The 20,090-nt window shown below is 39.6% G+C and overlaps 1 protein-coding gene across 7 annotated transcripts in view; it reads right to left on the bottom strand.

Moving 5' to 3' along the window:
* arhgap12b (Rho GTPase activating protein 12b) overlaps positions 1 to 20,090 on the bottom strand; it is a 199,258-nt gene that overhangs the window by 126,069 nt on the left and 53,099 nt on the right. The window lies entirely within an intron of this gene.

The following is a 20,090-nucleotide window of genomic DNA, read 5'->3' on the forward strand; positions in this document are numbered from 1 at the left end:
ATCTCTCTACACACACACACACACACACACACACACTCTCTCTCTCTCTCTCTCTCTCTCTCTCACGCACTTACATATACATATAAATCTATGGGGTGAATTTGTATTTGCAGAATTATATTTGCAGATACATTCTATTTTACTCAAAAAATGCACAATCTGCAGGCAGTCAATCATGTAATATTTAGTAAATTCCATTTGGGAAATAGAACCAGTCTGACTGAAGATTGGAATACAGACAGACTCTAATCTCATACCTTTAATGCATTGTCTGAGTTGAGATGTCATTTTTTTTACAAAACCTTAAGTTATTATGACTTAGAAGAAATTCTGGGATCTATAAATTAATGAACCGAAACCTGCAACCCATTCTAAAAGATGAAAGACTTACCAACAATCTAGGTTTGTTCAATGTATCATTTCAGTTGCATGACACTGTAACCTTTTGCTATAAATTCTGTTTCTTATGATCCTGTTCCACAGTTACCTGATGAAGAAGTAGCGCTCCAACAGCGAGTACTTCCAAATAAACTTGATGGATTATAAACTGGTGTTGTGTGATTTTTAACTTTGTCCACCCAAGTCCAACACCGGCTCCTCCACATCATACTTACCACTAAAACAAGCTTTTGCAGATTTGCTGATCTCTAGCTGCTCTTTTTTTCAAAGAAGATACCTATGTATTACGTATAATAATGACTACTTCAAACAATTGATATTCTACAAGTGGGTGGCATGGTGGCTAAGTGGTTAGCACTGCAGTCTTACAGCGCCAGAGACCCGGGTTCCATTCCAGCCTCGAGTGACTGTCTGCATGGACATTGCACATTCTCCCAGTGTCTGTGCGGGTTTCCTCTGGGTGCTGCAGTTTCCTCCCACAGTTCAAAGATGTGCAACACTGGTGGATTGGCTATACTGAATTGCCCATAGTGTTAGGTACACTAGTCAGAGGGAAATGGATCTGGGTGGGTTACTCTTCAGAGGATCAGTGTGGACTTGTTGGGCCAAATGGCCTGTTTCCACACTGTAGGGAATCTAGTCTAATCCCAACTATGAATCAAGAGTGTGATGCTGGAAAAGCACAGCAGGAGAAGTCCTGATGAAGGGCTTTTGCCTGAAATGTCGATTCTCCTGCTGCTTGACCTGCCATACTTTTGCAGTGCCACAGCATTTGCAGTTCTCACTTTCGCCTTTCTATAATTATGACCCAAACAACAGATTTTGTTGTCAAGATATTAATGAACTAATAGTGCTCACCTGTACTTGTGCATAACTGTATAGCAATTGTAGGCATGTGACAAGCGTACAATTAAACAAGGATAACCAAACGCTACTTTTCCACAGATCATTTGATTTCTTGCTTCACCATTGAAATGCACCGAATGGTACACAGAAGTAGGTACCATTCACAAAACCAACTACTACAGTTCTCCAACCTTCCTTCAAAAGCATTTTTCAACCCTGTAACTTCTACCACCTAGAAAAATAAAACAGCAGACACAGAGAAGCCTAACCACCTTTAAATTCTCCTCAAAGACCCTCACCGACCTGATCTGGAACAACAGCACCATTACTTTATTGTCACTGGGGTGAAAGCCTTAACTCTGTTCCTAACAGCACTCACACCATATCAACTACAGTGGTTGAAGCTCACTGTCATGTACAAAGTGCATTCCAATTTGCACTCCATTCTTAGTCCTTGTACTGTTAACTGCAGTGTTCTTCAGTCTGATCGAGCCTTAACTCTGTTCCTAACAGCACTCACACCATATCAACTACAGTGGTTGAAGCTCACTGTCATGTACAAAGTGCATTCCAATTTGCACTCCATTCTCAGTCCTTGTACAGTTAACTGCAGTGTTCTTCAGTCTGATCGGTTAAAAGAGATACACTTACGCTAGTTCTTTTCATTTAGGTCTGAGATTCATTACTTGCCTCGCTGAGCTGTTATTAGTTTATGTAAAAAAGTAAAAACTTAAAATGTGTAAGGCAAAGTCCAACTCATGCAGACATGTTGAAAGGTCTAAGGCTGCAAATTATAATCTAGAGGAATTATTTGGAAGAATTTTGTCATTTGTAGTGATAGACACTTTCCTACATATTTTAGTCAATTTAACAAATGTCTAGCCAATAGCAATTGAACATACACACCCTAAAAGGAAGTCTGAGTATTTGAAAGTTGTATATATGCTAAGCTTTAAAAAAAATCTAATCATGAGTAGCTATTTGATCATTTAAAAAGTCAAAATTAAACATTCTTTTTTAGTAATGTAACAAAATTACACATCATTCCCAACTCAGAGGAAATTTTAAATGATACCAAACAGAAATTACAAAAGACAACTGAAATTAGCAGTAAGTGGATTTTTATGATGAAACAGCCTGTTATCTGCTAACTGCCAATTCCAGACAAATGATTTTGGAAAAGAGAAAACAAACTGCAGATGCTGGTAAAACTCAGGTCTGGCAGAGTTAATGTTTCAGGTCCAGTGACCCGACTTCAGGCCTGAAACGTTAACTCTGCTTTCTCTCCACAGATGCTGTCAGACCTGCTGAGTTTTTCCAGCAATTTCTGATTTGATTTTAGAAAATGAACTGGCTTGACATAATGCCTGCAGTGAGCAAAACAGAACTCCATTTAAATAGGGTACCCAAATCAATAACTGCACCAGTAAATACCAGATAAAGGCATAGATTTCATGCTAAATTTACTGAGAGGTATTTTAACAGCTAGAAAAAGTAATTTCTGTAATGTCCATATTCATTAATTGCAACACATTACTGATCCATTTGGCTAATACCTCAAAATTATCTTTTATAGAGTGCACACTTCCCAAGGAGTTCAAAAAATTGAACTCAGGCAAATATTATAATGGGTGATGAAAAATTTGATTAAAGTGGTACATTTTTGAGGAATCTTTTAATCAGGAGATGAGGTAGGGAATGAAATTCAGAAGTGGAGAAAAACACAGCTAACCATGGTAGGAAAATAGCAGAATGCATAACAGAGCTAAGTTTGAGGGACACAAATCTCTTGGAGGGCTATAGACCAGTAGGACAGTACAGAGATGAGGAATAGGGTCAATGAGGGACTTGAACTTGAAAATCATCTTCAGCCACCTGTGAATATAGAGCTATGGTAAGGTTCACTTTTTGGAAGTAAGAATCCAATTGCAACATTAAAACCACACAATTAATATTTTCATTTTTTGTTTCATAAATAAAAGATCATCAATACCCTGAAGGACATATCTTTGACAACAGCAGTGAGACAACACTAAATGATGCAATGGAAATACTTAGATACATTCACTTTACAAATGGTACATGGGGAGGCAGTGCTGGAGTGAAGGGAAAGCAGTAGAGGGTCAGCATGGTGGCTCAGTAATTAGCACTGCTGCCTTACAGCACCAGGTTCAATTCAACCCCTGGGCGACTGTATGTGTAGAGTTTGTACGTTCTTCCAGTATCCCAGTTTTCGTCCACAGTCAAAAGATGTGCAGGTTAGGTGGATTGGCCATGCTAAATTGCCCATAGTGTCCAGGGATGTATAGGTTGGGTGGGTTGGCTACGGTTTTTACAGGGTTAGGGGATGGGACGCTCTTTGGAGTGTCAGTGCAGACTCAATGGGCCAAATGGTCTGCTTCCACACAGTAGGAATTCTAAGTTAAATTGCCTAAACTCTCTATTTCTGATCAGTAGTTGTAATGCAGCTAAGTATAACTTGCTCAAATAGCAAACAATACAAAGTTAAAAATCGCCACACCAGATTATAGTCCAACAGGTTTAATTGGAAGCATTAGCTTTCGGAGCGCCGCTCCTTCATTAGGTGGTTGTGGAGGACACAATTGTAAGACACAGAATTTATGGCAAAATTTTACAGTGTGCAAAAACATTTTCTATAAATTCTGTGCCTCTCAATTGTGTCCTCCATAACCACCTGATGAAGGAGCAGCACTCCGAAAGCTAGTGCTTCCAATTAAACCTGTTGGATTATAATCTGGTGTTGTGAGATTTTTAACTTTGTACACCCCAGTCCAACACCGGCATCTCCAATACAATACAATGTGGCATTTCAACTAATTTCAATTTCAATTTCACTGGTGTTTCAATACTAGCATTTTGCTAGCAAAACATATTCAAAGTTAACATTTCAATAAACTTCAACTGCTTCTACATAAAACCAAACATAAATTCTGAATAGGTATGTTGCAATTCTACAGAGAATGCAATATTGTCAGGACTACATATATTTCCTTGGAATGTAAACTGTAAAAATTAAGAATTAATTTCTTTTACAAATCGAGTGAAAATTGGGAACATTTACACAAGATCATGTAACTTTTGGAGAAACTGGATTTCATTCTGAGTGATACATTGGCACCAAGTGTCTTTGCATTAAAAAAACTGTCTAGCAACAGCTTTTTATAGTTAAGTTACAAATTATCATTAATTTGAGAGAAGGGTATTGTCGTATTCAGGCGAGCCAAGATAAGGGTCTCTCAGATTCAAACAGAAACAGCATTTAAAGACTCGGGAAGCAAGAACTTCTCACTCAAGCAAGACCAAGATCCAACTCACCAGTTAAAGACTGAGGATCCTCTTTGGTTGAGAATGTAAAATCATCACCAGAAACTAAAATAACTGAGAAAGTTATATCATCTATCCTTGTGGGACGGACACTGGATTCACAGAATTTTGTCTATGTTTGCCACTCATATTTTTGCAGAACTGCTTGCCCTATTTGTGAACGATATTTAAAAGCAACATAGTTTTAATCTGTAGCAATTAACAATCTATCTTACCAAGTAAAGGACACATTTGTTATGATAAATGCATTTTGTTTTCTTGTTAGTTGATAAAACTTGGTGAGAGTTTGTTTTATCTTAGTGGTCAAAAATCAGGCAAATTAACCAGCCTAGTGTGTAAATTGGTCATTTATACATTTGTGATAACTCATGGAATAGTGGAACTTCATATCCAGTGCACTCTACCTGACAAAAGCTTTGTGGGGGGCTTGGTGCAGGACCTCTGAATGCAGATAATGCGAGATTAGATCTGAAGTAAGATAATTGGTAAAAGGATAAAAAGGGCAGATAATGTAATGTAAAATAAGATGGTAATGAAAGCAACTAAAACATTCCTACAGAAAGGGGAAATACTCCAATTATTTTACAAGACATGACTGCAGCTAAGGCCATAGAATAGACAAATTAGTTAAAGATAGAATTTCTTGGAAAAACTAAGAACGTAGACATAATTGAAATATTAGCAGTCATTTCAGATTAGAGAGACAAGGTAGACAAGCAGTGAATCATAGAGATTGCGAGAACTGAGTTACAGTTACAGAAGCTTGAACATGAAAAAGAAATGAGGCAGCTTGAGAGAAAAGGACTGGACATTGGAATTGAAATGGATGGATATGGAGATTTTAAAAATTCAACTTGGTGGAAAAAGAAGGCAAAGATCATTTAAGATGCTGGTACGAGAGATTCGGGGGGAGAAAAAGATAAAAGTGGGAATTGAGAAAAGAAAACCAGCTTTAATAGGCTGCCTCTGATACAGAAGGAGGTTCTGATTAAGAAAATGCTATCCATATTCTAAAGTTCAGTAAGGGACTGCTTAAATTTGCATAATGCCCACCAAAATTTGAGAAAAGAATATGTGTTGCATTTTTTAAAAATGTCATTTAGAAATGGGCAGCAAATCAAATAAAATAGCCAAAGGAAAACTGGACATTGCCCAGGCAGAGTAGATTGGATGGGTCCAGCACATGGAATTTATGAATCACTGTCAGAAGAGTTTTGAATGAATTATATTACTGTAAACAGTTACTCTGGATCTATGAGTTTCTGAAGCATACAGGCAAAAGTTTCAAGACTTAAAAGGTAACAGCCTGGACAATCTATGTTAAATTTGAAATGGTAAAGAAATTTTGACTAGTGGATATGGGCATTAGGAGTAGATATTACATGTAAAGTTCTCAAACAAGTTATTCTCGTGGAAGAATTTAGTAATTAGAAACCTCACTGATGACCAAAGGGTTGCAAGGGCGACACTGGTAGCAGGAATAGTTGACAATTGAGCTGATCCATAAAACGCAATCTTTTTTTCCCCTCATCTCTATAAAACCAATAAAGGATAGAAGGTGGCGGAACAAAACAAAGACAAGTAGACCGTGTAAAGGAGGAACTGCTGGGAATGCCTTAAGATTTCCACCTGACACCAGAAAGGAAGCTACTCAGAATAGGAAGTGACTGCTGTAAGCTTGAGTTTTTGCATTGTACCAATTGTAGGTCACCTTTGTTCAAAATGTTGCAAGTTGCATGGGAAACACATGAGAACAATTGGGGTTCGTAAGAGCTCCCCTGAAAATGGAAGTCAAGCAAAATAAGACAGATGAAAGATGAAAGGAATTTGGCTTTGTCTTCAAGTGATACAACTAAACCCATAACTACATTGGGAGATACAGGAGGTATGCAAACTCTTTTGTTGAAGAGGGACATAGATTTTCCTCCAGAGTATTGTGAAAGCCAAATTTTTAATAAATAAGTGGAGAGTTCAAATCCATTCCTTTGTACAAAAATAGTGAATTTATAATGCAACTTGATGTCCGAAACTACGGTAGTAGTAGTAGTAGTTCAGAAATTACCCATGGATGGAGTGCACTTGCTCCTAGATAATGGTTTGGTTGCAAAGGAAGTTACAGCTTTGCCTCCAAACATGAAGTCCAAATGAAGTTAAAGAGACAGAACAAATTCCAGGCATTTTTCCCAACACATGTGGTGACCACAGCATGGCTGAATGTACTCCATCACCAGAGGTTAAGTAATATCATAGACAGATGTTACAATAGTCAAAACACTTTTTTCAGGATGGGAATAATTGTAAAAAAGTGTTTAGTATGACTTCTATAATGGAGACTCAAAGCAAGTCCAAAGTTAATCAAGTTAACAAAATCAACCAAAGCTAACTGTTTTTTTTACATAATAACACTCTGGGAAACAGTTTTAGTAAGGAAGTGGAAGAGGGTACTTCGCCCTGCAGGTAAGAAATGGATGTTTGTTCATCAGGTAGTGGTGTCTCTCAAATATCTTAAGGAGATATTGTGAGTAGCACAAGAAATTCCCATGGTTGGGCATGTAGGATTACAGAAAAATTAAGCATCAATTAAACATTCAATACTGTCTTAGTAGACTGTGTAGGACTGTGTACAGAAAACGAAAGCAGGATACCAGTAAATCCTTGTAGTGGTGGATATCATAATCTAATTTCCAGATGCTATTCCTTTAAAGGTCAATTACAGTTAAAGTAGTAGTGGAAAAATCCACTCTTTTTTAAAATCATTAAGGGCTACCTATAAAAATATAGTTAGATCAAAGTTCCACCTTTATGTCTAAAATTATGCAGGTTATAATAAATAACTTGAGTATGAAGTCCACTTCATATCATCCACAGACTCTTCGCAGTGGCAGTGGCTGGGGTTTCCTGGGGCACTGATGCTGTTGTCGCTGTTCCCATAGTGGGACTCCTTGAGGACCAGAACTCTTCACATAGACCTTACAGAAGCCCTGAACCCATGTTTAAGACCCAATTTAAACGAAGACAAACTCTTAATTAAGTAATTTCTTTTTATTCTTATTATAATTCAAAATAGTGCCAGATTGTGGCCACGAAATGCTTTTCATTGCATCTCCAAGACATATATGACAATAAATCATTCATTCACTCAGTTTTTTATTAAAGACACCACCATGCATACACATGCTAAAGTCAACCCCATGAATTTTGGCCTAAAAGTCTAATCTTTTATATATCTAGAGTAATTCCACTTAGTTTCTCAGGGTTAAACAGTGGTGTGATTAATAATTATTTGATCATAATCCCTACATTTTATTAAATTAAAGCATTTACAGGCTCTTAGATTTCTCCTTTACTTAATTCCAGCAGCAGTCTCACAACCAAGTCACAGGACTATATTATCATATAGTAACACAATGCCTTTGAGGAAGAATAACAATCATGCAGAAAAAGTTAAATGGGTGAACCAGCATCAGAAAAATGGTCATCGTGTCACCTGCAAAAGCACTGAACACACTGCCTTCAGAAGCAAAGAAAGATGGAATTCCAGAATTCTAGGTTACTCTTATGTATCACCCCGAACTTATGAAACGCACATTTTATAAGCAGTCAGAATAGAAAAATTACAATGTATTTACTGTAATGTTAAAACATTAAATTGGAATATCTCTCTGGACATTAATGTAAGATTAAAGGGTTAAACTGCACTGACTGAACATTCTGGAAGTGGGTGGGGATGACGTTCATGCAGGAACGCGGATGACTCCCACTCCATTTAGACAGTCAATTGCTACTACTCCCCTACTATTAGCAAATTAAACTATCATTTTGTGCCTTCCATTCAGAAATGCTTTCATAGCCACCCTCCGGAAGCTAGGACATATCACACCTTCATTGTCTTGGGGAATCACTGAGTCAGGAAATGGTAGAGTGATTCCCCAGGATTAGGGCATTTACATTTGCATTATCTCAGGACGATCTCATCCTACCATTGTATCTGGGGTACATGTGACTGTGAGGGAGCAGCTGGGGTTATCTTGATTGGCATGTGACTGTGGGGGAGTGGCCAGAGTATCTGAGAGCATGGCCAATTGACCTTTTTAAAAGGTGATGTTTGCTTTTTGTTCGGGGCTTCTTTTGACTAAACTTTGCACGTCTGCGAAGAGGGTCATGGGGTGACCCAACTTGTACAGGCTTTAATAAACTTTAACTGTTTGCAGAAGTGAATTGCATCTCGAATGTAAAACCTCAGGAAAAGGATCTAACACTACCACCTGCTTTTGACAATAAAGTCATCCAATTGTCATGCTAAATGAAAAGAAAAATTCATATTGATCGACCTGCATTGGAAATATGGATGAAACTTTGACATGCTGCCAAGCAAGCCCTTACCAAGATTGGTGGGGAAAAAAAAAACTTGTAAAGAAATAACTTTTCCGTGAGAATCCAGAGCTTACTGCTTCGATCTGATGTGGCAAAAAGCCGATGATGATATTCAAGCATAAAACATTTCCCAAGAAAACATTTCAGACAGGCATTGTTCATGAGAAATGCTGAATGGATGAAGGCACTTAAAAAATTGGATCAAATGAGTTTAGAATTTGAACCCAGTAAAACTATGCAAAAAAAAAGGTTTGCCCACCTGACACTGGGTGGGATGCTCTTCAGAGAGTCAGTAAGGATTTGCTGGGCTCAATGGCCTGTTTCCACACTGTAGGGATTCTATCAATTCCAAACAGGACTTCAGTTCTTTGTGTCAGTGCCAGCTCTTTGAAGACATTAATTTCACATCACAAACATTTTCACAAATGAGTTTTCAAATGCATGTCCGCTGACTTTTGAAAATTTCTGGGGAATCGGATTCCACCCAACTTGCAAAAGAAAACTACTTACTCTCAGCAAAACCATAGGAGATACAGTTAGTAAGTATGCAGATGACATCAAAATTGGAGGTGTACTGGACGACGAAGGAGGTTACCTAAGAATATAACGAGATCTTGATCAGATGGGCCAATGGGCTGAGGAGTGGCAGATGGAATTTAATTTAGATAAACGTGATTTTGGAAAGGCAAATTAGGGCAGGACTTGTACATTTAATGGTAAGGTCCTTGGAAGTGTTGCTGAACGAAGAGATCTTGGGGTGGAGGTTCATAGTTCTTTTAAAGTGGAGTCACAGGTAGATAGGATAGTGAAGGTGGCGTTTGGTGTGCTTTCCTTTCTTGGTCAGAGCATTAAGTAGAGGAGTTGGAAGATCACATTGTTGCAGCTATACAAGACATTGGTTAGGGCACTTTTGTAATATTGTGTGCAATTCTGGTCTCCCTCCTATCAGAAGGATGTTGTGAAATTTGAAAGGAATTAGAAAAGATTTACAGTGATGTTCCCAGGGTTGGAAGATTTGAGCTACAGGGAGTGGCTGAATAGGCTGGGGTTATTTTCCCTGGAATGTCAGAGGCTGAGAGGTGACCTTATAAAGGTTTATAAAATACGTGAGGTGCATGGATAGAGTAAATATACAAAGGTCTTTTCCCCCCAGAGTAGAGGAGTAGAACTATGGGGCAAGATTTGAAAGAGACCCAAGGGACAACTTTTTCACGCAGAGGGTGGTGCTTTGATGGAATGAGCTGCCACCTTTAAAAGGCATCTGGAAGGGTTCAAAAGGGCACGGGCAGAGTGCTGGCAAATAGGACTAGATTAATTTAGAATATCTGGTTGGCATGGACAAGCTGGTCCAAAGGGTCTGTTTCTGTGTTGTACATCTCTAATGACTCGAAAACCCCTCACTATTTTGTACATCCCCACCCCCACCCCCACCTTCTCTGGGTCAAGAACAATGATTCCAACTTCCACAAATGAATGTTGTACTTCATCCCTGGTAACATTTTGGTAAACATCCTCCATTTCTTCTCCAAGTTCTTGACATCCTTCCTAAAATGTGGTGCTCTGAATTTTACACAATACCCCAGAGGTTGCAACAAAACTTGTAAAGCTTTAGCATCACTTCCTTCTTTTTGTATTTAGTGTACAATGGCATGTGTTATGGTAACATATGACATTCACTGCAGTAACCAACACAATTTGCCTACAAATATTTGGCATCAGTCATTATTTAACCAAAGATATTCCAAAAGTTTCTCAGCATTTAGATTACTGATTAGTCTGTAGTTACCATGTTTACCTCTCTTTTTTGAGGATAATGTAAAATTTGTAATCTTCCATTTTTTTGGCACCATTCCCATAAGCTAGAGGGATTGAAAAATTATGATCAGAGCTTCTGCTGTACAGAAACTAGCTCTCCTCGCCATTTAGGATGTGTCCTATCTAATTGGATAACTAAGTGATGCCAACCTATTTAACAGCTCCGTTGCATCTATATTAAAGTGGTCTTCTAGCACAAAATTAGTGTCCTTGCCTCTGAACCAGCAGGTCTGGATCCAAGTCTCACCTGGTCCAGAGTACATCTGACCAAGTTGAGCTTTTTTCCCCATCTAAACAAATGAAGGACTAAAATGCACAAGAGACAGTTCAGAATATTGCCTTATGTGGAAAGATTGGACTGACCAGGCTCGCATCTGCTGGAGTTTAGACAACCCAAGAGGCAATTTGTTAGAAACATATAAGATCCTGAGGGGTCCTGACAGAGTGGACACAGTCAGAGTCATAAAGATGAACAGAATGGAAACAGATCCTTCATCCATGCCGACTGGATATCCTAAACTGGTCGAGTCACATTTGCCAGCATTTGGCCCATATCCTCTAAACTCTTCCTGTCATGTACCAACCCAGATGCCTTTTAAATGATGTAATTGTACCAGCCTCCAATACTTCCTCTGGCAGCTCATTCCATACACGCACCACAGTGTATGTGAAAAAATTGCTTCTTTAAATTCCTATTAAATCTTTCCCCTTTCACCTTAAACCTATGCCCTCTAAAATTAGACTCCACCAGCCCAGGGAAAATACCTTGGCTATTCACTCTAACCATGCACCTCATGATTTTATAAACTTCCATAAAGGTGACCACTCAGCCTCCATCACCCCAAGGTAAAAAAGCCCTAGCCTATTCAGCCTCTCCCTACAACACAAACCCTCCAGCCCTGGCAACATTCTGAAACCTTTCAAGTTTAACAACATCTTTCCTACAGCAGGAAGACCAGAACTGAACACAGTACTCCAAAACTGGTCAAACCAACATCCTATACAGCCACAACATGACCTTCCAATTTCTATACTGAATGCACTGACCAATAAAGGCAAGCATACCAAATACCATCTTTAGATTAGATTAGATTACTTACAGTGTGAAAACAGGCCCTTAGGCCCAACAAGTCCACACCGCCGAAGCGCAACCCACCCAGACCCATTCCCCTACATTTATCCCTTCACCTAACACTACGGGCAATTTAGCATGGCCAATTCACCTAACCTGCACATTTTTGGACTGTGGGAGGAAACTGGAGCACCCGGAGGAAACCCACACAGACATGGGGAGAACGTGCAAACTCCACACAGTCAGTCTCCTGAGGTGGGAATTGAACCTGGGTCTCTGGGGCTGTGAGGCAGCAGTGCTAACCACTGTGCCACTCACTTTACTAGCCGTTCTGCCTGTTATTTCACCTTCAAGGAGCTATGAACCTACACCCCAAGTTCTCTTTATTTGGCAACAGTCTCAGGACCCTGCCATTAACCGTATAAGTCTTGCCTTGATTTACCTTGATAAAATGCAACACTTCTCATTTACCTAAATTAAACTCCATCTGCTACTCCTCGGCCCATCTGATCAAGGTCCTGTTGTACTCGGAGATAACCTGCTTCACTGTCCACTACACCATCAATTTTGGTGTCATCTGCAAACTTAGTAACCATTCCTCCTATATTCATATCCAAATCATTTATATAAATGACAAAAAATGGGCCCACCACAGATGCTTGTGGCACATCACTAGTCACAGGCCTCCAGGCTGAAAAAGAATCCTCCACCACCACCCTCTGTTTCCTACCTTCAATTTGATTTGATTTATTGTTAACACGTATCAAAGTACAGTGAAAGGTTGTTTTGCAAACAGTAAAGGCAGATCATAACAATACAAGGTCACCCAGATCACAAAGAACGAGACATACAACTGCACAGGAGGTGCATAAGAGCAAGGTAGATTTGAAATTCAGTAGTCGAACAACAGGGAAGAAGCTGTTCTTGAACCAGTTGGTACACGTGTTCAAGCTTCTGTGTCTTCTGCCTGACAGAAGAGGTTGGGAGAGATTATAACCTGGGTGGGAGGGGTTTTTGATGATGTTAGCAGCTTTTCCACAGCGATAAGATGTGTAGATAGAGTCCATGGATGGGAGGTAGGCTTTTGTGAATGGTGTAGGGTGTGGACACAACTTTCTGTTTCTTATGGTTCTGGGCAGAGCAGTTGCTGTACCAGACTATTACACACTCAGACAGAATTTTTTATGGTGCATCTGTAAAAGCTGATGAGGGTCCTTATGGATATGCTAAATTTCTAACCCTCCTGAGGAAGAGGAGGCAGTGTTGTGCCTACTTGATTGTCATATCTACATGGGAGATCCAGGACACATTGTTGGTTATCGTCACTCCTAGGGACTTGACGCTCTCAAACCTCTCCACTGCTGTAGATAGGGGCATGTCCTCCTCCTTTCTTTCTTAAGTCAATGATCAGTTCTTTTGTTTCGCTAACATTGAGACAGAGATCGTTATCTTTGCACCATGACATCTAGTCCTTCCTGTTCTGACTCATCATTGTTTAATATCCGGTCAACTACTTTGGTATTGTCAGTGAACCTGTAGATAGCATTCGCACAAAATTTGGCCACACAGTTGAGTGTACTGGGAGTACAGAAGAGGGCTGAGGGCACATCCTTGCAGGGTGCCGGTGTTGAGGATTACCATGGAGGAGGTGCTGTAGTCTATCTTCACAGATTGTAATCTATGGGTCAGCAAGCTGAGGGTCCAGTTGCAGAGGGCAGATTGAGATTATAATATTGAAAGTGGAGCTGTACTTGATTAGTAGAAGGCTGACATAGGTATCCTTATTAATCAGATGTTCCAGGGATGAACGTAGGGCGAGAAAAATGGCATGTGCTGTGGACCTGTTTCACCGGTAGGCAAATTGCAAGCAATCAAGGCAGTCTGGGAGGCTGGAGTTGATGTTGGCCATGACTAACCTCTCGATGCACTTCGCGATTATGGAGGTCAGAGATACCAGGAGGTAGTCTTTGAGGCACCTTGGATATGCTTGCTTTGGTACTGGGATGTTGGAGGTCTTCTTGAAGTAGTGGGGATTACAGATTGTAGTAAGAAGAGGTTAAAGATGTCAGCGAATACTCCTGCCAGCTGGTCCACACAGGATCTGAGAACTCCAAGTAGGCCAGTAGCTTTACCCAGGATTACTCTCAAGAAGGCCAATCTGACATCTGCAGTGGTTACTTGAGGGAACAGATGTGTCCAGTGCTATTGGGGCAGATGACAATGCTTGAACTGATCTGAAAAAGCATTGAGTGCATCAGGGAGGGATGTGTTTTTGTTCGCTATTTTGTTCAGCTTCATTTTGCATCCTTTTACGTCATGTAGGCCTTGCCACAGGCAGTGGGTATCTGAGGTTAGTTTGAGCCTCTAACTTGATTCGGTACTGCCTCTCAGCATCTCTCATGGCCTTGCAGAGATCACATCTTGTTTTGCTGTAAAGGTTTGGGGCGTCTGACTTGAATGCCGCACACCTGGTCTTCAGTGGGCAGTGGATTTCCTGGTTCATCCAAAGTATCCATTAACACACATTTTGGCAGCAAGATTTGGCTATAAGGTCACTGAAGAATTAGGGAGCAGTATTTTGGAGAATCCTTACCTCAGTTGGCGATACTGCAATTCTAGCAGGGATTTGTTCACGCACTTTGTTCTGCACGAGCGCCGATTTGCATACCAAAATCTCTGTGCTGTTCTGAGCATGTGTTGATGTTCTTGCCATTCTGTCCATGCGGCGGTGTCTGTGCACGTGCAGCGTTGGTGCCGATTTCGAGCTGTTCTGCGGATGCGCAGATGTCCACACCAAAGTTTCTGCACCATTCTATACATGCACGATGTCAGTGTCGGTCTTCCTGCCGTACTGCGCATGCGCTGACAGAGCAGTTTTCTGTGACAGGTACTGTACAGAGAGCAGTTTTCTTACATTTTTTAAATGTACTGTGTTAAATTTATTTTGTTTCATTAATATGGTTTCAACTTTCATTCAGGCTATGCTATACCTTGTGTTAGAGCAATTGTGAGCAACATTTTTTGCTGGTCTGCCCCATACCTCACATTTCCCACAGGCCCCAATATTTCCATTAAGCAAGGTTCCGCTGGAACGCAACTATGGTATTTTAGGAGAACTACCTATACTCCTGAATTGTTACCATCCTCCCCACCAGTATTCCCTTTAATTTTCTTCCCAGCATCATGCACCTCTGAGATCTATGCATGGCACAATGCAGTGATCAGCATGCTGACACTGATCGCCCCATGTGGAACTTTGGAGCAGCTGTGCACACGCACAGCTTAGGAGAAAGGTTGCTTCCCACCCATAATATTTATGTCCTGTCTCTGTGTGTCTGTTTGTATGTATATGGGTATTTTAAGAACATGGTAGGGTTTAGTTGAACTTATGTTAGAAATCCATGTATTTGCCATTGGTTACAACAGTTGGATTAAAATAAGTACATATGGTGCACTTATTCTTTTAACCGGAATTGGACAGATAGAATTGGAGAAATTTGGTGGTTTAGTCAAATTATCATATTTATGACATCACCTGAATTAGTGGGGCTAAATTTCCAACAGACTTCCTAGCCGTTCGTGACAATATTGTTATTCTTTTGCTCTTCAATTTTTTGTTCCCTTTCTTTTATGGAGGCTAGAGGGGATAAATAAAAACAGTTGACTTCATGGCCAAAACAAAAGAATTGGCCACCAAAAACAACCTGGTACACAGCAGATAATTGCTGATCTATAGAATTACCCAAATATTTGTCAACTTAGGTTTTTTTTTAAAAGTCAGGTAAATCTAAAATAATTCCTAATACATTTCAGTCAAAAAAAATTACAATTCATAATAAAATTTATTCTTGCCCCTCAAAACAGTTCAAAGTTTCATGTCACATTTCTATAATGTTTTCAGCAGCAATGAACTTTGCATTTTTCCACAGCTAATCACTGAAAGCAACCTCAATGAACAATTCCTGAAGGTAATCAATATAGCACATTTTCAGGTTTTATCTGAACTGAGTTAAACACAAGTCTGCAATTGTGCACAATTAATTAATATAGTGGCCAGAGGTTTACATATTGCAGGTCAGCAAATGACAAACATCCAGACATAGTAACACAAATTACCATATACTATGCATTTGTTTGTTCCATTTTGCTTTGCAAGCCAAAATACCAGCAGTTTAAGCACTAAATATTTGGCAGTTTAGCTTAAACAATCAGAATAATTAGCATCAGGTTTAAAATGTTTTCCGAATACAGTAAAATCAGTTAATTTACGTACAGCAAATGGAAGTGTACAAGGTAATTTAAAAATTATAATTTTGTCCCTCCAATAGCCAGCTTTAAAAATTCCAGTGCTTGCATGATGAAATCCAAACATACTGAGCAAGCCATTACAACAAACTGCTTTTATTTCCTTTTCATATTGCAAAACAAAAAAGACTCAACTTGTATACCACAAATTACAGAATATTTTGAAACTTTACTACTTTGTCTAGTTGCAGTCCTCTTCCACAACAAACAACCAAATTACATTTGTTTTCGAAAATTTTGCTGCATAATTAAATATTAGCTGGATTACAGTGTGCACAGAGAAACACTGTACACTCCTGCTGAGACACAGTTTGACTTGCAGTCAAGATTTATTTTTAAAAAACTATACCTTTAAAGGTGAACTGCAAACAAAAACATCATCCTCTTCCTCCTCTCTGCTGATACCCCTGAATGTCGAAAACTGCATGAGGCTCGTGTCTGTGCGGATGACGGATTCATATGGTAAAGTAGAATGAACACTGATGTGGAAGTTATGACTTTGCAAAACCAGTAGTTCTAAGTAAAGCCTAGCCAATGCAAAACTAGCTTGAATATGCTCACCAAAACAGGGCTGTGGTGTACTTTAGTATACTATCATGTGACTAATTAACGATTTTATCTCAACACCCTCTCTAAACAACACAAAGCAATAATTTGAAAGAAGATTCATGAAATAGATGGTATATGAGACAGAATTTTTATACAAATTCTTACAATTAAAGAGATAGAAATCTATTTTCAGGTCACAGAACTTCAGCCTTAGAAATAAACTTATTAGACAATTTTATAATACATTATATACTAAAACAATGCAACTGTTCAGGATTTGAAGTACTGTGGGCATCATCATTATGGTGACGTTACAAAAACTAGTATCTGTACCCCTCAAAACACAAACTCAAACTATTTCTTGTGGCATTTTAACTTCAGGGCATTTATATTTGAATGATAAGCTGGCCGTATGTCAGTGGGAGGGGTGCTGAGTATTTGTACCCAATTGGGGAACAGAGGCATTCTGCTGTTAATCATATGTTGAGTCTGTAATTGCAGGGTGTCAAGAGGAGATTTGTGTTTGATAGATGTTTGGGCCAGGGGCTTACAGGATAACATGATAAACCAGGATGAAATAATTCTAACTCAACTATACCATAAGCAACAGTGTAAAATCACTTAAATTACTTAAGTGATCCTTCAAACTCTTCTTGTCCCTTTTAATCTGACATTAATTCTAGCCGATGAAGCCTAACTGGCTGTTTACAAATAGAAATCTTGTTGAAATGGAAAAACACAGCCTTCTTAAAAGATTTAATCAACAGACTTGTCTCCTGAGACTGCATTTGTTACCAACCTTCAAACTGTCTCTGTTAAAAGTAAAGTGGCACATCAAGTTTAGATTTGAAACTTTTGACATCTATTTCTCTCAGAATCCAAAGTTACTCACTTTTTGTGGTTAGTAATACTGCTTGCATTTATTGTTAAAAAGAGATATGAAGTTGAAGTTTTTTTGCCTTCTGTTCACAAGCAGTGAAATGTAAGAAAAGTCACTTTATAAAGGAACCAACAATTTCTACAGGATGAGAAGAGGGTGCTCATTAGTTGAACTATGGTTGGCATAGAGATACAGCAGGAATGGTTAATTGATTAAATTCAAACCAAGCAAGCAAACACGGAGTGATCCCATGAGGATTGCCATCTCTGTTGGTCTTTTCCTCAGTGATATAGGTGCAATATGTGGACATATTTTTATCCACAATAAATTAATTATTGATTTCTACATTGGCTTTCTTGTATTTCAGTGCTGATGAACACAAGACAAACATTCGTTTTTTTTAGGAAATATAGGATCCGTACTGCCAAGCAACTACCTTCTTCATTCTACCTTAAAAAAAATCAGATGTATTACATTCTCAATACTAATATTTTCATTTCAAAACGTTAAAAACTTAGCAAAATACAAGTATGGTTATTAGCAACTCTGACAATTTTGTTTGAATTGTGTTGAAAGTGTTTTAGGTTAGCAGCTATTGAGAAATAGTTAGCTGGAGAATTGTAACATTCAGGAAAAATGTTATTACAATGATTAGTAGATTAAATCCTGTCTTGGAACAAAATGAGGGGCTTGTTATGTGGTTTTCAATAGATAATCCAGATCAATCAATCAGGGTCAGGCTCCACTTTAGTTAATTGGCCAGGGGTAATGTATGTAGAAGGTTGCTATCTTCTGGCTGCTAGTCAGTCAGACAATTGCAAGTTGGGTGAGGAGGCTCAATCCTAAACTTTGTGTTGTTGTAGCAGCTTCTTAAAAAATTCATTTGTGGGATGTGGCCATTGCTGGCTGGCCAGCATTTATTGCCCATCCCTAGTTGCCCTTGAGAAGGTGATGGTGGTGAGCTGCCTTCTTGAACAGCTGCAGTCCACCTACTGTGGATTGACCCACAATGCCATTAGGGAGGGAATTCCAGGATTCTGATCCAACAACAGTGAAGGAATGGAGATATTTTTCCAAGTCAGGATGGTGAGTGGCTTGGAGGGTAACTTGAAGGTAGTAGTGTTCCCATGTATCTGCTGCCCTTGTCCTTCTAGATGAAAGTGGTTATGGATTTGGAAGGTGCTGTCTGAGAATCTTTGGTGAATTTATGCAATGAATCTTGTAGACAGTATACTCTGCTATCACTGAGCGTCGGAGGTGGAAGGAGTGAATACTTGTGTATGCAGTGCTTTGTCCTGGATGGTGACAAGCTTCGAGTGTTGTTGGAGCTGCACTCATCCGGGAAAGTGCGGAGTATTCCATCACACTCCTTACTTTGGGGTGGTGGACAAGCTTTGGGAAGTCAGGTGGTGAGTTACTCGCTACAGTATTCCTAGCCTCTCACCTGCTCTTGTAGGCAATGTGTTTATATGGTGAGTCCAGTTGAGTTTCTGGTCAATGCTAAGCCCCAATATGTTGATAGTGGAGGATTCAGAGATGGTAATGCCATTGAATGTCAAGGGGCAGTGGTTAGGTTGTCTCTTATTGGTGATGGTCATAGACTGGCATTTGTGTGGCATGAATGTCACTTGTCAGCCCAAGCCTGGGTATTTTCCAGTTCTTGTTGCATTTCAACCTAGATTGTTTCAGTAGGTGAGTCATTGCAAATGGTGCTGAACATTTCACAATCATTGCTGAACATCCCCAATTCTGACCTTAAGAAGGGAAGGTCATTGATGAAGCAGCTGAAGATGGTTGGGCCTATCCTAACGAACTCCTGCAGAGATGTCCTGGAGCAGAGTTGACTGACCTCCAACAATCATGAACATCATCCTGTGTGCCAGGTATGACTCCAGTGCAGAGTTTGCCCCAGATAACCACTGATTCCAATTTGTCTAGGGCTCCTTGATGCCTCACTTGATCGATGCTGCCTTGATGTCAGGGGCTGTCATTCTCACATCACCTCTGAAATTCAGCTCTTTTGTCCATGTTTGAACAAGCTTGTTATCAGGTCAGGAACTGAGTGGCCCTGGCAGAACCCAAACTGGGGGGTCACTGAGCAGGTGCTGCTTGATAGCACTATTGATGACATCTTCTATCACTTTACAGATAATCAGAAGTAGACTGATGCGATGGTAGTTGACTGGATTGGATTTGTCCTGCTTTTTATGTACAGAACATACCGGGGCAATTTTCCACATTATCAATTAACTGCCAGTTTTGTAATTGCACTGGAACAGCAAGTTCTGAAGCACAAGCTTTCAGTACTATTGCTGGAATGCTGTCGGGTGCGTAGCCTTAGCAGTATCCAATGTTACCAAGCTGGCTCTGAGCAGTTAAGACTCAGAAAAAGCCTTGAGAATAAGGGTTTTTCTTCAAGAGAAGCCTATGAGCCTTTTATAGTTTAGTGCAACTGAGACAGAAGGCGAACAAAGCTCAAAAGCAGTAGTTGCTTATTACAGCTGA

This window comes from Chiloscyllium plagiosum, chromosome 5 (assembly GCF_004010195.1).
Source record: "Chiloscyllium plagiosum isolate BGI_BamShark_2017 chromosome 5, ASM401019v2, whole genome shotgun sequence".
Taxonomy (NCBI): domain Eukaryota; kingdom Metazoa; phylum Chordata; class Chondrichthyes; order Orectolobiformes; family Hemiscylliidae; genus Chiloscyllium; species Chiloscyllium plagiosum.